Here is a 9545-nt window from a genome sequence, read left to right as displayed (position 1 = left end):
ATATATATTAATGATTTTATGAATATTAGTTTTTTTTTCATGTTTTTCATGTCATGTGAGTGATCACATGATGGGACCTGATTCTGCGCAGTAGTGAATGTGGGACCCAAGTCGGCGATCGAGATGCTTTTGCCTTCACTTTTCAGGACTTGTGTGGCACACTTGGTGATCACCAAGAGCCTGGACTGTTACCTTTTGAGGACTTACCTTTCCAGAAATTGCACTTTATTGTGTATATAGACACATTCACATTGGGACTATCAACACTGGGACTCATTTGGTTTTAGGGTATGATGTTATGGACTCTATGCTTTTAACAGACTGAGGTTTCCTGTTTTTACTGTGCTATTTTAAGTTTCATGTGAGCATTGTAAATGCACTTTAGTTATTGATTCTATTTCTGTTGTTTGTCATCTTTTTAACCACTCCTAACCTCACAGAGTTTAATCTGACCACTCTTGTAACTCAACCGATTGGGCTGAGTGTTACAACCGACATTATAAGTTTGTTTGGTTCAGATGTGTTTTATTAATTAGCCTTGTTTAGATGTGTACTTAAGTTCCTCCTTTGCAGTTCAGGGTCCAGTCTACAGCAACTGTGTTTATTTTGTGGACTCTTATTAAATATCGTGTTTGAACTTTCTTCATCTGATAAGATTCCGTTTAAACAACTTGGCCAAGATTACTAGATTTTTACAATTAAATTTTAACAAATCGTTGGACATTAAGTAAAGTCAACTAAAAATGTTATTTACAGTGCACAAGTCCTGTACAAGACTGGGATAGCATGACTAGTAAACCTATGTTTTCCTTCCAAAGAAAATAAAATTGTGACCCAGATTATTTCTCTCAGATTAGTTTTCAGATTAAACGCATATATCGCCTAGCCTGATTAAATTTAAATGAGCAACTCTGAAGCAATCAAGCCAACTCTACATTTGCCAGGCCAGTTAAAGCCCGGGACACACCAAGCCGACGTCAAAGAACTAGCGGCGAGGAAAGCTGACTAAGTTTGCGTCTCTCGTCGGCTGTGTCTCAGCCAAAAAGATGCGTTTGAACACACCAAAAGGACTAAAGGTGACTGTCAACTAGCACACGCCTGCGTATAAGTAAGTATCTGTCTATATCAGCAGGTATCAATAGTCTATTTTTGTAATTCTACAAGGAAAACCGAAACTAGGACTGCAGGTATACAAAATGTAAACAAAGCAGCGCTTGCCTACCATTTTGAATATCAATCACGCTGATCACTTTTTTTTTTTCATTCCAGTTGGCTCATGTTATTATGAAAATATTTGTGCATTTGAATGCAAAGGTAAGTTGACGTAAAATTAAAACAGCTTTCTGTCTGTACTGTCTTGACTTCTTTTCTCGCTTTATCACTTTCACTTTTATACTTGTTCGCTAAAATGAACAGCTAATCAGAGTTTTCTCTCTCACAGACTGCCTGTTGCCAATTCAACATGCTGAATCGGCCCAAAAAACAGCAACGGCATCCGACTAGAGCCAATGGTGCAGAACACACTGAAAAAACTAAGCCGATCGACGCTCAAAAATGGCCAAACATTGCCCAACAGCCGACCGCCGACTTGGTGTCACGGATAGACAATGAGACAGCTTTCTATGGTGACTCCTGGATTCAGGACGGTGCAGGATGTCTTTCTGTGTTAACAATGGACACACATTAACTCTAATGCTTAACTCTGCGATTAAAACATTGCTTACTTGTGGTTATTGGTTCCAATTAGTTCCAATTAGTTCAGTCAATTCTGGGTTAATGTCACAGGAATGCCCTAAGGATTGTTATACTGAAGTTTCTGTTTTGTAGTTTTCATCTTGTCTTGTTTCCACATCCATTCCGGAGTCTGGTGTTGTCTAACGGAGGATGTCCCCTCATTTCAATATGCTACTTCCCTATTAAGTGGTGTGAATTGAACAACATGTTCACACTAATTCACAGTATTCACAAAACAGTAGGCAAAAGATATGGATGGTAAGGTAAGGAAGATTCTGAACTGCGCATCCACTGGACACTTTACTATCCCATGAGGCCATGGGAGAGGAGTCGTGAATGGCAGCGCAACTGCTGTTGGTAGGTTCCATTCATACTACACATCCATATTTTAAGGAACATGTTTTTTAATGTTAAGTTATTTCTCGAATCTAGTACACTGACAGTATGTGATTTCAGATGCAGTGTTGCTGATGCTGATTCTTCAGAGAATTTTTACGTACTAATATAAACCTTGTATACTAAGTTTGTATACAGTTTAATTCTGATTCATTTAAACTCACAGCTAATCAGATTATTTAGATTCACATAAAAATTAGAGGCTGATTTTTTTAATTTTTTTTTTTGCCAGTTTAAATCACGGCTGTGATCTGAAACCTGCAAAAAGGCTGTCTTCACAGCTTTATAAGAGGTAGGAATTAAGATATAAAGCCTCATCTAAATTCCAGTCTGTGTAACATGTTATCCTATCCTATCCCAGCCTTTGTGTGGTCATTTTTAAGGCCTATGACATCTGTCAGTTTACTGAATGTCCTCCAGTAGAACATACAGTGCTGTACCAGTAAGGGCTTTAACATTTCAGCCACTCCCAACAAGCTGAAGGTTGAGCACAGGCTAACTTATCAAATGCTCATAACCTCCTTAATCTGCTCGTTAAGTCTGACATCACATGTCATCGCTTGCGGGTCCAAACTTTGATGACTCAATCAGATGCCAAAAGAAAACGATGAACGGTGCTAATATACACTCACAATGTGATGTAATACTACCTAAAAATCATCTCCATACTGAAATCCCAGATGGCCAGTAAGTGATTCATCTTTTATAAATCGTTAAAATATTTGTGTCTGGGATGCCGTGAGTCTGTAATGTACACTGTAAGTTTTTTAATGCACAGCTTAAATGTGTAATATATAGTAAAAATAAATAGTGCTCATAAACGGCTGTTGAGATAGTATTCCCAAGTAAAACGAGAGGCTTAGACCCAGAAACAGCATTCCTTAAGTCACGACTTAACATGTGGATAAAGTGGTTCTTTTGCTCCGTAGCAGCTGAGACCAGTGAGATGAGGTAAGCCACCTTGGGATATAATCAGTATAGACCTCAGCTGCTCATAATTTAATGCTTGGCAGCCTGGGTCATATCTAGGTCATTTCCATATCACTCTGAGGCTGGCAACTGGGGTAAGGCTAAATCAGATGATCTTCACTGAAACGATCACAATCTGAAGTGGTGAGGGTTGTTGGCTCTGTTGAATATCAGCAAGGATGTGTTGCTCATGTGTGCCAACTGTAGCTGCTTGACTGACTGAGAATGAAGCTAAACAAGCTAATTTCATAGTCGCTCAGATTTGGTGTTACTCTGGTGGTTGGCACTCCATTGATTGAACAAAAGTCCTGAGCTCTTACTGTTTCTAAGTTCTAACTAAGAGCCGAGCAGGGGTATGTTTCCCGTACAACGACGTAACTCGCTGCTTCACTACCATAGTACGATGCATCATTGAAGAAATCAACTTGCCAGTCGCGACTGTTTCCCGAAACCATACTGTCGCAAAGTGGTCGTTCAACCACGTTGGTTTATTACGTCACGCACGTAGTGGATAAATAACTTATTTTAATTGTTTGAGATCGAATTAACACTAGATGTTTTGAGATAAATTACAGACATGGCATCTGAGGACTATTTCTCATTTTCTCAGTTATTTAGCTTTACTTCATCATCGGCAACGTGCGATTTATTTGTGAAGTTTTTTTGTTGAGAAAATAAATGGAATCAGAGCAAGTTTTTCATCTATGGTTGCTAACCCAATGCTAACAGTTTTAACTGGAATGTATTTTTTTAGTCAGTTTGACGTGGTGTCACTCTGACATTAGAGATGTCATGCTCCACTTAAAGCGATCATCCTATCCCTCTGATGCAGTTGCACTGTCCATTCTTAAGGAAGGTGTTGATATTGTCAGCCCAAGTATCTTATCTATTATTAACAGTAGTCTACAGAAAGGCATCATGCCACTTTGCCTTAAAGTGTAACTCTCGCCAAAATGCAACCTAGGGTCTTTTTGTGAATCTACCCAAGGCAAACTTTCGCTTAAAAGCATAATTAGAATGGAAACGCCACTTTTAAGATTGACCGTATTTTCGTTTTCGGTCAAATTGCCTTTTGAATGGGAGTGCTTGGGGCACTACTATGATAGCATCAAAATCGCTATTTTTAAAACACTAAGAAGGCTCGACACAACATGAAACTTTGCTCAAAGTATCACCAGGGGCTCTTCACATGAACTCGAGCATTGAGAACATTGTTTGTGTACACAGAGTTTACTAAAAAGAAAGGTTTTGAACAGTTCACTGTAGCTGTTGTTGTTTCCGGCCACCGGCATTTTGTCAGTCAAAAATAGTCGATCTCCAAATGCAAATGAACTTATATATTGATTTATCCTTATATATTGATATATTAAATGAAACCCCTTGTTTATTATTATCATATATAAGTTATCATGCTTTTCATTGAAATTACAACTTCATGACATTTCCTCCTAAATGGAGTCAGTTCATTCGCATTCGGAGATCGACTATTTTTGACTGACAAAATGCCGGCGGCCAGAACAGCTACAGTGAGTTGTTCAAAACCCTTCATTCCATGCAGAGCAACAACCAGAAAACCCTAGTTTTGACATTTAAATGGGTGCAACCACAATTAGGTGATAACCATAATGAACTTTAACGAGCAGAAACAGTCCTTTTATCCAGAAGCTCTTTGAAGACCAGCTTTCTATTGTGTAGGTGAATTTGGGCCAACAAGACATGCCCTGTGAGATATCAGCATATTAAATGGCACTAGCTCAAGAGCAGTGGCTCTCAAACTTTTTCTGGCAGGGCCCTCTTTTGTAGAGAAATGCACCCACATAAAGACACTCTCAAATATGACCTAATGCTGGGGCCACACCACAAGATATTCAGGCTGATTTCTCCTCTTCCGACAATCCTAAGTGAGGTCCCGATTATCTTGATTGTTCAACAGTCTATCTTATCACATTTTCCTGTGGTGTGAGGTGTGTTAAGAGTGTGTTAACCTGCTCGGAAGAACGTCGGAACCACCCCGATCGCAGTGTTGAACATGTTGAATATTTACGCTCAGAAATCGCTCGAACCCCGAGGACAAACGCGCACATACTCTGTTGATTGTCAGGTGGAACGAAACAATACCCAATCAGAAAGCGAGCTGACAGAAGACGGAAGCATAACAACTGCAGTCATGGCGCAGCACAGAGTGAAATGGATATTGACATCAGAGATGGAGGATCAGCTTGTCAATTTGTGGCAACAGCACAAGTGTTTATACAACGTGTTCTGTAAAACATACCACAATAGAGTTGACAATTTCATAGCAATTTCTTCCTGCCTATCGTCCACCATGTTTGTTCAGAATTCTTGAGAGATTTTGCGAGATTTCCCGTGTTCACACTCACAGTCGGGACTACACACTATAGTAGCAAAACTGTTAAATCTAGGATTTTTTGTCCTCATGTTTGTGGTCTCATATTTTGAAAATCTTATAAGATTTTAAATATCTTTTGGTGTGGCCCCAGCATTACTTTTAAAATCCTATTGGATTTATTTGAAACATTGATTTCTCCACTCAAACGGGATTCTCTGTGTTTGTGATGCCTTCACGTGAGTGATATGGAAAACTGTTCAATTAATAACATTTTGGTGTAGTGACAAGCCAAATTGGTATTTGGTGATGTGCATCACTGCAATGATTAATTACACAATATAAATGACAGAATTTAAGATTTTGCTCATATCAAACATTTTAACTGAGGAGTTAAAAGTCATATCATAATACTTATACAAAGTATGTCAGGGTTCTGTCACTTTTTGGTTTTGTGACAACTCATGTATCGTCTCGTCTTTGAGTGCGGCTTTGTGTGCGGAGCATGGTTTTGGGATCCTGGCACTCCTGTCTAGTTTGGTTTCGGTTCATTGACGGGGTTCACTTTAATTTGTGCTTTGTGTGGGCGCTCAGTCTGTGGGAGCTCTCATTAGCCAACATGGCTGAAAAACAAAAGACCTGTGACCAGAAAAGACCAGATTCCGCTCCAGTCCACAATCCTCCAGACTAGGGATGGCGAAAACGAAAAATTTTCTTGACCGACCACCGAGCCTCATTAGCCGGTTGAAACCAGTTAACCGATTAGCTTAAAATATGCTACGCTATTTGAAATAACAGCCATTTCGAGCCGCGCCTGCAATTTCGCAACTCTGTCGCATCTCTCTGCCGCTCTGCCTCCCGTTCACACACACACTGCCACCCTTCCACTCACGTCACTTTTTTTAAATCGGCTACAGCGCGAAACATGAGTCCCGCAAACGCGGCGCTGAGGAGCTTGTAATCGGAGGACAAATGGCTCCTTAGTTTCGAAATGGTTTGGGTACAAGGTGATCGCGTTGAAAATAAAGGCGTTTGTCTAGCGTTAGAAGCTCATTTGAAACATTGCCGCGGCTCATTTAAGAAAATGACAGCTCCGAAGAGAGTTTAGTTTGAGGTAGTGCTAACAATAATAAAGAAAGATGATGATCATCATCACCTTACATCAATAGATGATGTGCTACTACTGTATTTAAGCACTGTATCACACAAGTTGCAACTTACATCTGTGTCATTCTTTTTGGTGAAATGGTTCCACACACTACTTTTGTTTTTTTCGCAAACCTTGAGAGCGCACGAAACCAAACGCTGTGACCTCGCAAATGTTTTTATTGGTTTATTAAGTACAAACAGGCGAGTTATGAAAAATTGAGTGTGAGGGATTTGTTCACTTCACACAAAAAGATCTTGGAATGAGATGGCTAACTGTAGTAGCGTTTAGTCCACTGTCTATAATAGCCTAATTTAGAGATCACTCTTTTTTTTTTAACCGACTACCGACAACTTTGATCGGTTAACGTTGATACTGTCAACCATCGGTCAAACGGTCATCGGTTAACATCCCTACTCCAGACAATCCTCCAGAGGCCATTCCAGCCCGCGATCCTCCAGAGTCCGTTCCAGTCTATGATCCTCCAGAGACCGCTCCAGTCCACGATCTCATTAGCCGCATGTTCTTTTGTTTTGTGGGAACGCAATGCTTTTGTGTTTGTTTCTATGTGCCATGTGTTCTCCTGTCTATTAAGTCTGGTTTATAATTGGTTATTGTTATTAATAATAATAATAATAAGGACAGTGAGGCCAGTTTTTCTTCATAGAGAACACACATGCTTAAACATCACCCCACCCCCCCCCCCACCCCCCTCCTGTCTATTAAGCCTGTTTTATAATCGCCGCGTCCGCACGAGTGTGAAGGTGCATTCTGCAAAAATGACATCATTGTGTGGACTGTTGTGTGTGTTGAATGCATGTGACCCCATTTCGTGTGGCGATGTGCATGGTATTTTTTATAACTTCGCACGTGGCTCTGCTTCCGCCTCGTCCGTTTGGGGAGGAGCGCGTACAGTCAGCGGAGGCCAGGTGAAAACAAGGCTTAACCCCGCCCCACTTGTTTTCTGATTATTGGTTAATTTTCCCCACCTGTCCACCCTTTTTATTTTTCCTGTATTCTCGGTCCTGGGTTGGTTTGTTTTGTATCCCTGCTCGTGGCCCTAGTTGCCAAGTCTGTCTAGTCTCCAGAGTCCGCTTCAGTCCCGGATCTTCTGTCTTTTCATTGTCCTTGTGTTTTTTTAGTTTTATTTCTGTTGTTTTGTTTTGCCCTACCACAGGTCTTTAGTTTTTCAGCCATGTTGGCTGTAGTCTTGTCTTCTGTTTTAAGCCCCGTTTTGTGCTGGCTGTCACGGCTGAGAAGACCGTCCTTCCCCTTTATGTCTCTGTAGCTGTGTCCCAATGCGAAGGCTGCATCCTCCGAAGGCCGTATTTGAAGGCCGATTGCGTCACAGCGGCACGACGAAGGACGTCCCAATTCAAAGGCTGCATCCTTGGAAGGTTGCATTTGAAGGCCGATTGCGTCACCGCGGCGCGATGAAGGCTGTCCCAATTCAATTCTGCATTCTTCGAAGGCCGTATTCAAAGGACGGTTGCGTCATCGCGCCGCGACAAAGGCTACCCTGATTCAAAAGCGACGCCAAATGCACCCTTTGTTTCCCCGTGAAAGGAAGGATACATAAAAGGATTATACACAATATACCACAATATAGAACAATATACCTATTCTACCCCATAAGTCACTGCGCGCCGGTGACAACAGCATTTATTTATTTTTAAAGGCGGCCGAGACTAGAGTTCGGTGGTGGACAGCAAATTCACAGTATTATTGCAGCTATATTTGCAGCTGTATCATACAAATAAATAGTTAAAAAATCATATATTGTGATTTCTGGATTTTTTTTTTTTAGATTATGTCTCTCACAGTGGACATGCACCTACGATGACAATTTCAGACCCCTCCATGATTTCCAAGTGGGAGAACTTGCAAAATAGCAGATACAAATATTCAAATACTTATTTTCCTCACTGTATATATATATATACTGTATATATATATACATAAGAAAATGAATACACACATCTTTGCTGAAATGTATTATGCTGTTGTTGTTAACAGGCCATGGTTCATTTGCTCTGCCTTTAGGATTGCAAGTGTCCTGGGACAGGTGAGGGTGTGAGTGGGAAACCCACTGCTGAAACTTGGTCCTGGTTTGTCCTCATGGATGAGGTGTTGGGACAGAGGCATTGCACCAACCCCCCTGTCCTCATTGCCTCAATCCCTGAGGACACACCAGGGCCGAGTTCAGTAGTGGGTGCCCACGGTGAGGAGGAGCCAGGGGCAGCAGCACCAGCACCCGCACCACCAGGAGCAGCAGCAGGACCAGGAGCACCAGCAGCACCAGCACTAGCACCCGCACCAGCAGGAGCACCAGCAGCAGCACCAGCACTAGCACACCCGCACCAGCAGGAGCACCACCACCAGCACCAGCACGAAGGTGGCGAGACAGAGGGCGAGTTTTTGGACTTGATCAGAGAAGACATGCAACAAGAGAGGGAGGCAGAGGCGAGGAGAGCACAGGAGAGTAGGGAGAGGATGGACAGGCTGTATTCTCTTCTTGAGAGAATGATTGAAAATATATATATTTTCTACATATTCTTGTTTAACTTTTTTTCACTTTTATTTTTTAAAAGGAAAGAAAAATTCTGTACATTATTTTTATGCAACTTTAAATGTGTGAATAGAGAATGAATTGTTCTGGACATTGTTTATTTTTGTAATGACAGTCATAATTTCTACATGAAACAAATTCTTCTATACCTTTTTTTCCAAATAAAATTGGTAAATGAAAATAATTTGTTCTGTAGGCTACATTAAAGTACTTTTTCCAACTATTTACAACATATGTTAAACATATCAAAATCAACAAAAACATTTAAATTTACAGTACATAAAATAAGAAAAAAATGATGTAGACTTTTATTGAGCTGAGCGGGGAGACCCTGGTGGTGCTGCTGGAAGTAACCTACTGAAGTGGTAACCTTACCTCCTGGT

At 40.9% G+C, this 9545-nt stretch overlaps 1 long non-coding RNA gene across 2 annotated transcripts; it reads left to right on the top strand.

The window, feature by feature from the left end:
• Positions 1 to 1124: 1124 nt before the first annotated feature.
• On the top strand, positions 1125 to 9337 carry LOC311094797. Of its 2 annotated transcripts, XR_014608725.1 has the most exons (4): positions 1125 to 1314; positions 1442 to 2091; positions 2363 to 2422; positions 8637 to 9337. It is a non-coding gene; the product is annotated as an uncharacterized lncRNA (long non-coding RNA). The 2 variants fall into 2 exon arrangements; XR_014608726.1 differs by having other exon boundaries at positions 1442 to 2422.
• Positions 9338 to 9545: the final 208 nt, after the last annotated feature.

This window comes from Abramis brama, assembly GCF_963993115.1.
Source record: "Abramis brama genome assembly, chromosome: 13".
NCBI lineage: Eukaryota > Metazoa > Chordata > Actinopteri > Cypriniformes > Leuciscidae > Abramis > Abramis brama.
The sequence above is the reverse complement of the archived record's forward strand: the minus strand, read 5'-3'. Positions and strand labels throughout refer to the sequence as shown.